At 35.1% G+C, this 12,816-nt stretch overlaps 1 long non-coding RNA gene across 1 annotated transcript; it reads left to right on the top strand.

Moving 5' to 3' along the window:
• Positions 1 to 1,308: 1,308 nt before the first annotated feature.
• Positions 1,309 to 9,150, top strand: LOC140755201 (uncharacterized). Its single transcript, XR_012103751.1, has 2 exons — positions 1,309 to 1,894; positions 7,083 to 9,150. It is a non-coding gene; the product is annotated as an uncharacterized LOC140755201 (long non-coding RNA).
• The last annotated feature ends 3,666 nt before the right edge of the window (positions 9,151 to 12,816 follow it).

The following is a 12,816-nucleotide window of genomic DNA, read 5'->3' as shown; positions in this document are numbered from 1 at the left end:
CTACTATACTACTATAACTATATTTCTAAAATCATTAGCTTTTCCTAAATAAATTGAATTATCTGATATATTTTAACATGGGTCTTAGGGATTTTCTAACACGCGCTTAGGGATAGAGTGGGGCGTGACGCGACAACGATTGTATCGCTAATAAATCGCGCGTAAAAGTCGCCATGTCCAACCGTTTTAAAGGTTAAGTTAACGAATGTCTACACACTATAATTTTTAACCAACTCTTGTTTTTTATTATCACATTATTATTCCGTTTTTAACATTATTCATAACACGGTTCAGGTGCTGTCATTTCAGGTGCGTTCATGTTTACTTGCCCAGAAATTGAATTCGGAAAACTCTCACTATCCGTCCGGCATGACCACTTCACCACACCACGAACAATCAATATTAATCGCAAATACATTATTTTTACAGTTAATTAAGGTAAAACTCATTACTAAACCACTCTTTTGGTATTGGATCTGTAATGATACCCTTAATTCTCCCACAGAGCCCTTAATGGCGGAACGCCGATTTCAGGTTAATTAAGAAGTTAATTGTTTTGTGAATCGATGGCCGCCCGTGTTTGTGTTTCAAACTCGCTTTTATTTCCATTAAACGTTTAATATTTTAACCTACTTATTTAAGAGAGGACTTTTCGATTTGTACATATCCTCTTCGCGTAATAAGAGAAAAAATATATTTACAGGAAAATACCGATAATTAGTTAAAATATTGTATTAACTGTGATTATTACATTTATCTATCAATTCTAAAGCTAAAACTAGATTCAATTTTATACTAGATTAAATTTTGATAAAAACGTAATGTAATAAAATTTGACTATTCAGCTTCCCTATACAAAAATCGTTTAATATTTCTTCTGTTTTAAACTGCTTTTTAATATCTGCTTTTAGTGACAAATAAATTAAGTAAATAGGTATGTACCTATTCATTAATATATTACATTTTGATAGAATTGAAATATTATAAAGTTTGACTATTCAGCTACTTTATACAATACTTAATATAACCGTGTCTTTAACTACTTTTAAATATCTCCTTCGAGTAACAGTATCGCGTGGTCGAGCATCAGTTAATAAAACGCCTAATGACACTTAATAGTAAAACGTTTTCCGGAACCGTTTGCAAGAAAGTACAAACAGAATTAAATATTTAGTGCGACTTACTTGCAATGGCTTTGAAGCCATTCAATAAAATAGAATTAAAATATTACGTAAAATGTAAATCGGAAACCATGAAATACATTTTTACATTTATTGAAATCAAAACATCTTTATTTTTAGGTAAGTTACGTGTAAGCGACAGCCCTACACGTTAAGGCTGCATCGCGCCAGCCCTACACCGTTCTCACGCTGCATCGTGCTTGCGCTGCATCGGGCCTTCGCGGAACGGCCAACGCTGACGAGGCGCGCAGGTGGCCGTCCCACGCGCGGGTGGCCGTCCCACGTACAGGTGGCCGTCCACCATGGAATCAGTTCACCTCCATCGCGGAAAGTGACTCGACCTATCCCATCAATTTATTTTTTTAATTTCATTTTTGTTAAAACTTGTGTAAAATTTGTGTTAAATTTAAATAAAAATTTAATTTGTTCGCGAAATAGACTGCAATTATTTCCTCGACGCCCAGCTCCCATAACTGGCGCAGTCGAAAGTTCCCGGTTTGTGCGTGTTTCGGACTATCGCAATTAAACGAGGAACCCATAAGTGGCGCAGAACCCATAACTGGCGCAATCGAAAGTTCCCGGTTTGTGCGTGTTTCGGACTATCGCTATTAAACGGGAAACCGAACCATTGAACGAGATCCGGACGTCGGGGAACCCTGCTCAGCTCGCTACATCCAAAAATCGATGTGCAAATACGAGATGAAGCTACTTCTGTGAGTAATAAGTAGATATTAAGTATGTACCTATTGGTTGCAGCTCCTATACAATATATGTCCTTCCTATCCCTATAAATATAATTTTATTGAAAATTTGAGTGAACAGTGACATAAAATCTTTCAAGATTTTTTTATTACGAGCAAATAAGGGTAGTTCACCCAGTTCTCGTCAGGAAATTCGTAGATCTATACGAGACCGTAATCGTAATTTAGATTTATTTGTCATAGAAGAATCATTAAATATGACAGAAAATTCAATGCCAAGTGTAAGTGGAACGGCAATTTCTGCTTCTTTGTCAGACAAAACCGATAAAATTTTTAATGCTTTAAGATTAGTCCCTGAGTTTGATGGAAATTCAAATGTTTTAATTAGATTTTTAAACATATGTGATCAAATTGTATTAGCATATGTCGATCCGGCATCTGGAAATGAGTTAAATAATTATGCAGTGATAAATGGAATTTTAAATAAAATTAAGGGACCCGCGGCTAGAACCTTAGCTACGAATGGCATCCCATCGGATTGGAATGGAATCCGCGCAGCTCTTATTAATACCTTTTCAGATCATCGTGATGAATCTTCATTGTATAGCGATTTATCTATGTTATCTCAAGGTAATGACACACCCCACATTTTTTATGAACGAATTCAGAATTTACTCGGTACAATAATGACATATGTTGAGTTACATGATGATATTTCCACTACCGTTGAAGCTAAACGGACCTTATATAAAAAATTAGCTTTACAGACTTTCCTTAAAGGCTTACGTGAACCATTAGGCTCACGCATACGTTGTATGAGGCCTCCAACGCTTGAAAAGGCCTTGGAGTTTGCTCAGGAGGAATTAAATATTATTTACATGCAAAATAGAAATTCTTATTCACGAAAACTTACACAACAGACACCATCATTCAGAACTAACAATTTTAATCCTTTCTTTAATAAGCAAATTAGCCAGCAGTCACGCATGAATAATTCTCAGATGTTGCCACACTTAAATAAGCCTTATCAAGGTCCATCAAAAACCCAGCAAATGTTTAGGGCTCTACCACGATCGAATATGAGCACTGGTTTTAGGATACCACTTAGGGAAACTCACCCCACACAGCACCAACGCCAGGTCAGTAATCAAATGCACGGACAGCCTATGAGTGGCATTAGCCACCCCAAAGCCCGTACATTGCCACCGACTTCAATGAAACCTGACTGGAGCCGACAAGGTCAGTACCGTTCTCCAAATTATTACCAAGAAATTAATACTAGTGAGTATGATAACTGTGATGACATTGACCATAACTTCGTCGATAACTATGACATGAGCTATGACACCCCATCTAACGTAGTTGAACACTTAGTGGGAAACGGTTACATAAATGACCAACAATTTATTGAACAGACTGACGAACAAACGGACGAAAATTTTTTGTCAGCTCAAATTTCAAGTGTCCCAAGATAGAATTAAATTTACAAAATAAAAGACAGCTTCCATACATTCAAATTCATAACCCACCTCTGAAATTATTAATAGATACAGGAGCAAATCAATCCTTTATCAATCCAGAAACTATAGAAAGATACTATTCGGATTTACCATTATATTACGACCCTTTTATTGTGACAAATATTCATGCTTCTACTAGAAATGACTATTCCATAGAAATACCATGTTTTTCTGAAATTAATGACAATAACCCCGTAAAGCTTTACATTTATAGGTTTCACAATTATTTCGACGGTTTAATAGGTTGTGATTTATTAGAGCAGTGGCAAGCAAAAATTGATTTAGGCTCTCGCATACTTAACACACAGTTTGCAAAAAATAAAATCCATATGTTTGAATCTGGCAGTGTAAATTTAATAGAGGTGATAATACCAGCACAATCTAGCAAAATTATTAAAGTGCCAACTACTATAGCTAAAGGTGAAATTATTATAGATAGACAGACCATTTGTGAATGTAGTATTGGTGATTGTTTAACTATTTCTGAAAATAGCCAAGCCTATGTAGAAGTTTTTAACCCTTCTAAAAATGATGTGATTTTCACATTGATCCAACCAATTTCTGCAAGTTTATTCAGTGAACAATCAGTTTCGGCCTATGATTTTTGTAATAAAAATAAAAATTTAGATCGCACTCAAAAAATTTTATCCAGATTACGAACTGATCATTTAAATAAGGAAGAAAGTGCAAATTTATTTGCCTTATGCAAAAAATATGCCGATGTTTTTTATGTAGAAAACGAGCCACTTACATTCACCAATAATATCAAACACCGTATAAAAACTACCGATGAATTTCCTGTTCATTGTAAGACATATAAATACCCTCATGTGCATAGAAATGAAGTACGGGCTCAAATAAAAAGTATGATTGATCAGGGAATTATCAGACCATCTAGTTCTGCGTGGAGTGCACCCATCTGGATTGTACCCAAAAAGGCAGATGCTTCGGGTAAGACTAAGTGGAGACTTGTGGTTGATTTTAGACGACTGAATGAAAAGACTATTGATGACAAATACCCCATCCCTAATATTAACGACATACTTGACAAATTAGGTAAATGCCAATACTTTTCGACTTTGGACCTAGCTAGTGGTTTTTATCAAGTGGAGACTCACCCTGATGACATACATAAAACTGCATTTAGTGTTGACTTTGCTCCCGGACACTTTGAATTTTTAAGAATGCCCATGGGTCTTAAAAATGCCCCATCAACCTTTCAGAGAGTCATAGACAACGTTTTACAAGGCTTACAGAATGAAATTTGCGTAGTTTACTTAGACGATATACTTGTATTTTCCACCTCACTACAAGAACATATAGTTAATTTACGTAAAGTTTTTGACCGACTTCGTCAATCCAATTTTAAGATTCAAATGGACAAATCCGAGTTTCTGAAACATGAAACACCGTATTTGGGACATATTATAACATCTGACGGAGTAAAGCCAAACCCTGACAAAATTAGTGCTATTTCAAAGTATCCAATTCCCAAAACTACAAAACAAATTAAAGGATTTTTAGGCTTGCTAGGTTATTACAGACGTTTCATACCTAACTTTGCAAGACTGACCAAACCACTAACTAGCTGTTTAAAAAAAGGTGCAAAAATAACCTTGTCTGAAGAATACATTGAATGTTTTAATCACTGTAAAACACTACTGACAAACGATCCGATATTACAATACCCTGATTTCACTAAGGAGTTTAATTTGACCACAGACGCATCAAACTTTGCACTTGGAGCTATTTTATCACAAGGACCTATAGGTAGTGACCGACCAGTAGCGTACGCATCCAGGACTCTTAATGACAGTGAATTAAATTATTCTACAATTGAAAAAGAATTGCTAGCAATTGTGTGGGCGACTAAATATTTTAGAGCATATCTGTTTGGCCGAAAGTTTAAAATCTTTACAGACCATAAGCCCTTGCAATGGCTCATGAACTTAAAAGAATCGAATTGTAGGTTGACAAGATGGAAATTAAAATTAGCCGAATATGACTTTACAGTAATTTACAAAAAAGGGAGACTTAATATTAATGCAGACGCTCTTTCTAGAGTTGAAATTCATAATGAAGATTTAAACTCAATAGCTGTTAATATCTCAACTTGTTCATCATCAACTGTTACCGCTCCAGATGATAGACCCTTTATAAGCCAATCGTCGACTGACACAGCACCAAACATAGAACCCTTAAGTAGTCCATGTTCCACAGTAACAGCAAACTCTCGTTTTTCTATTACTGACGAATTAATACCTGCGAATGACGTTGAAACTGTCAGATCACGTAGTGAAACCATGCATACCAGTAATGAAGATCCTGTACTTGAAATACCTATTGTCAATGACCCTTTGAATAAATATCATAAACAGTTAATTCTTAATATTTGTGAGCATCCATCTAACCGTAAACCAAAAGTCACAACACCTTTCAACACGTATGAAAAAGTAGTTACAGATATTTCAGCTAATAATTTTCAACAAGATTTAATAAATACAGTAAAAAATTTCATCGACCCAAAGATTCTAACTGCTCTTCTTGTAAATCCGCCTGAAAAAATGCTTACAGTTGTACCAATTTTGCAAGAATTCTTTAAAAATTCATCAATAAGATTAGTCCTAGTTAAGCATGAATTAGAAAATGTCAGCAGCTATTTTGAGCAACAAGATATTATACGCAAGTATCACGAAGGTAAAACGAACCATCGTGGTATCACAGAAACCTATTTATCCCTTTATCATAGATACTTTTGGCCTAAGTTAAAAGAATCTATAAGTAAATTTATAAATTCATGTACTACATGTAGTAGAGCTAAATACGACCGTCATCCAATTCGTCCAGAATTTAAAATTGTGCCACCTCCTAGTAAACCTTTTGAAATGGTACATGCAGATGTATTAACAATTAATCAAGAAAAGTACTTAACTGTAATAGACGCATTTTCTAAATACGCTCAAATATACAAAATATCTGATTGTACAGCCCCAAATATAGTAAAAGCTTTTCTTACCTTGTGCACTCATCATGGATTTCCAATTAATTTAACTACTGACCAAGGAACAGAATTTACTAATCAGGTATTTAGAGAATTTCTTCTGTTACATAATGTACACCATCACACTACTGCACCTTATTCTCCTAATGAAAACGGAATGATTGAACGTCTTCATAGCACCATACTCGAACACTTAAGGTTATTAAAACTACAGTATAAAAATGAATCCACTTCTACTTTAATGAATTATGCTATAATTGCCTACAATAGTTCCGTACATAGTTTAACAAAATGCAGACCCTTTGACTTAATATCTGGACATTTCGATCCGCGTGACCCTACTGACTTAAACTTAAATGAACGACTAATGCAACAATACATTCAAGACCATCGTCATAAAATGGATTTAGTATATAAAATTATTCACGACATTTCACAGACTGAACGTAACACACTTATGTCTCAACAGAATGCACGTAGAGAACCACAGATAGATTATGAAGAAGGACAAGAAGTTTACATTAGGAACCCGGTAGCTACAAGACAAAAAATTGCACCGCGTTACATACATGATAGAGTTATTTCAAACTTACCTGTACATATATACACTTCAAAGAAGCGCACACCCGTAGCTAAAAATAGACTGAAACGTAAACGCAAAACGTCTGGATTGCTACAGATGTCTGGTGATCCTGATACACCTGGCCCAAGCACAAGACATTCGACTTGACAGTTTAAATGATGGTCCTGGCATTCTTCCTTTCAAACTCGGACCTGCAAAAATAACCTCACATTATCACACCTTTTTACATGATATTAATTTTGATGAAATTCAGAAGCAATTAGATTTGACTAAAACTCAGTTAACTGATGTCACAAATAACTTAACTACTAGAGGCTTCGCTCTTTTTAAATATCAAATCATACACTTGTCTGACAAAATTAAGGAAATAAATTCTCAATTAGATACTTTTCTGCCAACAAAAAGAACCAAGCGTGGTTTAATCAATCCATTGGGATCCATAATTAAAAGTATTACGGGAAACCTCGATTATAATGATGCTTTACAGTATGAGCAAATGTTTCATATCTTACAGAAGAATGATGTAGATTTAGCTAATAGTTTAAATAATCACATAAGTTTATATAAGCAGATGTCTTTCCATCAAACAGAAATATTAAGTAATTTAAGTAGCAATCAAGTTAAGTTAGAAAAAGCTTTGACACGCTATATTAATACTACAAGTAATAATACTATACAGCTTACCCGTTATGTCCAATTGTCGCAAATATTAACACTTATAGCTGAAAATATTCAAGATTTGCGATTAGAGATAGATAGAATAGAAAATATTTTAGCGTTTAGCCGTACAAGTACCGTACATCATTCTGTTTTAAGTACTAGTAATGTAATTGATATGTTAAGCAGATTGAAAGATATATATAACCAAGATCAGATTATTAATTTAGTTGATGCTCGACTCTACTATGATTTAATTAGGTTAGGATGTTATTTCGTAGACAATAAACTCATTATTGTTCTTAAATTTCCCATTGTATCTCCATCAACTTATGACCTTTACCGTTTGTGTCCAGTTCCTAATAAGCACCATGAAGTTATAATTCCCCCATCTCCTTTTGTTGCAACCAACTCCAAGGAATATGCATACATGGAGGCAGAATGCCCGAAGGTCGACACCATATTCATATGCAAGCAACAAATGAGCTATCAAACCAGAACATCTCAGGACTGCATCAGCACACTAATTCATTTACAGAAAATAGATGAAACGTGTCACCCCACGCCTATTTTTCTGTCTCAGGAGGCTCTACTGGAGCTTGACGATCAACACTATATACTATCTTTTCAAACCCCCACGAAAGTACAAACGCTATGTGGACAGGAACGCCATCAAATCATCGAGGGTAGTTTCCTTGCTACTATACCGAGAACCTGCAGCATCAGAACAACAGAATTCACTATCACCAACGTCAACGATAAACTCCGTGGACAGCATTTCGAAATACTTACATTCACAAATTCTGAATTATTAGCCTTGTCATCTTCAAGGAATCGAAAAGCTCATTTCAACATAACTGCAATAGATCTTAATAAACTACATGTCATTGAAGACCAAATATCAATGGAAACTTCACCAAAAGTAACCGACGCCACTTCGATGAGTACTTACCATACTACTCTTCCTCTGTACCTGTTAATCCTACTGGGTACAATTGCTCTCGCTATTGCGTACATAAGGCGATACCGGCGAAATAGAAAATCAGAAGACATATCAAAATCGAATGTTGAAATATCTCTTCAACCGTGTGCAACCTCAAGTGAGCATCACTCGTCGACAGCTACACGAGAGGACAAGAAGGCCGCAATATTTGCACTAAACGTAGGCAAATAGTTGCTCAGCTGGGGCGGGAGAAGTTACGTGTAAGCGACAGCCCTACACGTTAAGGCTGCATCGCGCCAGCCCTACACCGTTCTCACGCTGCATCGTGCTTGCGCTGCATCGGGCCTTCGCGGAACGGCCAACGCTGACGAGGCGCGCAGGTGGCCGTCCCACGCGCGGGTGGCCGTCCCACGTACAGGTGGCCGTCCACCATGGAATCAGTTCACCTCCATCGCGGAAAGTGACTCGACCTATCCCATCAATTTATTTTTTTAATTTCATTTTTGTTAAAACTTGTGTAAAATTTGTGTTAAATTTAAATAAAAATTTAATTTGTTCGCGAAATAGACTGCAATTATTTCCTCGACGCCCAGCTCCCATAACTGGTACCTAGGTATTTGTTTATTTCTAATTGTTGTTAAATAATAAATAAATTGCCTATTGTTAAAAATATATCACGTCCGATGCAGGACCAATGTTTTTTGGTATTTATCTTTTTATCTTCCGTTTCATTACTAATTCTGTGGATGTATCTTTACAAGTAAATTAAATGCCTAAAATCGCCTAATCACCATAAAGATCTATCATCTAAACCTATAAATTACTCCCATATTCCCCAAAAAGCACACAACCCGCAATGTAATTCCCATTCGCACAAGCGCCACACTGTGCGAGGTGTGAGAGATTTCGTACTAAATTGCAAGAGGATGTGTCAATCAGCTTATAGCGGGTTTCCGGAAGCCGCAATGTCCTATCCTAGCTGCTTTGGATTAATGTACCTAGTGAGATGTTTAATTAAGTGTCGGTAGTATAGACCTATAGCTATATTTAGTTACAGATTTATTTATGACCGAACAATTAATCTATTTGATTAGATTGGATCATATAAAACATAAAATATGGCGTGTTCCTTATTTGAATATCATAATTTACAATGTAATTAGTTAATTGTACAATGTACATGTCGTATTGAAATTAATTGGCACAATTGGAAGGTATGTAAATTTTGGTCATTTAATAAATGTAAAGTTCGAACGAAGAGGTTCTTTGAGTGATCGACACGTTAAGGAACAAAGCATTAAAATTAAAAATCAAGTATTTTAAATAATAATTGACATGCCGTGATAGCCTAGTGGTTAAGAAACGCCGCCTCTCGATCGAGGGGTCCGAGGTTCAAATCCCAGGCACGCACCTCTGATTTTCAAATTTATGTGCGTATTAGAAATTAATTATCACTTGCTTAAACGGTGAAGGAAAACATCGTGAGGAAACCTGCATACCTGAGAGTTTTATAAAAAAAAATCTTAAAGGTATGTGAAGTCTACCAATACGCACTTGGCCAGCGCGGTGGACTATGGCCTAATCCTTCTCATTCTGAGAGACCCGTGCCCAGCAGTGGGACAGTAATGGGTTGATGATGATGATTTTAAATAATACCGTTAGTAACAACAATTTTATGTAATCACGTGAGATTATTAATATAATATCAACATATATGAGTTACTCGCATATTCCCGAAAAAAGCACCAAACACGCAATGTAATTCCCGCTTGCACAAAGGGTGCAGAGATTTACTTCCAAATTGGAAGAGGATGATGTAATCAGCTTATGAAGAGTTTTAGCAGGCTGGAGTATATCCTATCTTCCTAATTACTTTTAAAAGTATAGCGTGGCTCAATATTTTGTTTAAACTCTGTGACATACCTAAAGTTCATTTTATTATGTAACGGGTACTCACGATATGCGTTTTTTTATTGCCGGTATTTCGACCCAGTTGCGTTTCGCCATGACCACGATCCATGCAACTGGCAATCGTGAGTACCCGTTACATAATAAAATGTCTCAATCCCGCGATAATTTTAGTCTAAAATCATATACCTAAAGTTACTTTACGTTATTTTAAAATATTCTTAAATGACAAATAACATATTGCTTTAAATGACTTAAATAAGATACTTAATTTTACATTATTCTATACATCCCATGGCTTTTCGTAGAGTCAAGCAAATATTTTGACAGGTTTTAAAGCCCATCACAATGATAATGTACGCTAGGAATTTAGCTGAAATGCAATCATAACATTTATTCGTATCAGTATAGTTGTAGATTAGTAGTATATCTGTCTATCGTAATCATATCGTTTTATATATATATTTTTACATTTTATTGACACGTTAATACGCATAAATATTATATATATAATACGCATATTAATATGCCGTCAAGACGTACAAGTTACTCGCATATTCCCAAAAAAGCACAAATCCCGCAGTGTAATTCCGGGCCGCACAAAGGGCTGTGCCAGTGTGAGGTGCGAAGAGATTTGCTGCCAAATTGGAAGGCGACGTGTAATCGGCTTATGACGGGTTTTCGCTTTCAGTCCAATGTGTGGCTGCATTGTGGATACTGGAATATTTGATTAAGTTCCTGCCCCAAACATAAATACATGAGCTACTGTTGTTTACGTTTATTATATTCAATTTAATGCACTTAACAATGTATTTACATTATACTAATTTGATTGTAGTGTCTTAAATGTGATAACTTCTATATAAAACTATGTGCGTATTTCAATTTAATTAACTTAGCTCATCTTCTTTGTACCTTGTTGCTGTAAGTGCATCTTGTTGTTGTAGGTGTTTTTATTTTAGGGTTTTTCGATTTTTCCGTAAATATGGGCCCTACACTTAGAATTTTTATTATTTTTTTATTTTGTTTATAACGTAATTATCGTGTTAGAACTTATCGTGAAAAAATGTAAACGTAAAAGAAAAAAATACAAATACTTGCCTTTAAAAGCTATATAGGTACTTAATTCAGCATTATAATATTGAGATTATTTTGTACCTACATTACAGTACATTATTATTGAGGTCGATTGTGCTTTGTTGTTAAAAAGTATTAAAATTAATTAATGTAAGTATATGACTATCAGCCAAATATAACACCCTGTATAATCACGCGAGTTGACATAAAGACCACGCATTTTCCATCATTCAATTAGTTTCAGTAATCCGCTTGCAGCTGACGAGATTAATTATGTAAATTGATGTTGTTGTCGCTAACGTCGCTTTTAAACTCATCACCGATAATTAATAAACTCTCCAATTAATTCTGTTATTGGATATGTTATATTTGGGAATTTAATTTAAATTTTAATTTGATCATTCATAAAAATGATGATGATAGTGGAATAAGCGACTGAGGTGCTCGAAAGGTAACGTTATCTTTTAGTTCGATTCCAGGTTTCATCAGGTATTCATAAATAATAAATAAAAAATAAATAAAAAAACCGACTTCTATGTCACTACAAAGTAAAAATAATTCAAACAAATGTTGGTTTAGTACATAGTTCTGAAATCGGCGCTCAATGTATTTCGTTGGATAAAGGCGTAAACAGCGTGTCCAGTATGAGCGCCGACTAGTAAGTACAAACATTAAATCTACATACAATGCTTTTTGATTTTTTCTTCTGCAATTAGCGATGTGACTTCATCTATCTTCCACATTAACACACACTCCCATAATTATAAAGAAACACAAAATGGGTCTTAAGATGTATCCTTCCTGGATAAGGTATCAATCCTACCTATGAAGTACCTTGAAACTACCTATAAAGTAATATTTGATAACCATTGAGCTATTATTTATAGTGGACATATTTGCGTAATTTCAAAATAATAATTTACATAATTAGCTATTTGCTTTAATATATATTTCCGAACCATACTAAGGATTACTTTCCAACCTTGTTTGTGTAATCTATCGATATCACATCAAAATTCTGAGCATGTCCGATTTTATAAGTATAACATGATCCCCGGTCGCCTCATTTTCTTCCCCTCCGCTGGTCGCAAGATTTCATTTAGTTGCGGATTCCCCTAAATCGTTTAATATTAGGTGGATTTTCCGTTTAAACGGCCATGAAAGGTGCATTTCTGATACTAATTGAAAAGGGAATGCCATTGATTGGCTACTTCAAGGCTTAATATTACGTTTGATTTTTTTAAT

Source organism: Epargyreus clarus, unplaced genomic scaffold (assembly GCF_041222505.1).
Source record: "Epargyreus clarus isolate Ecla_fem2 unplaced genomic scaffold, WU_Ecla_fem_2.2 ptg000003l, whole genome shotgun sequence".
In the NCBI taxonomy this organism is placed as follows: Eukaryota; Metazoa; Arthropoda; class Insecta; order Lepidoptera; family Hesperiidae; genus Epargyreus; species Epargyreus clarus.
The sequence above is the reverse complement of the archived record's forward strand: the minus strand, read 5'-3'. Positions and strand labels throughout refer to the sequence as shown.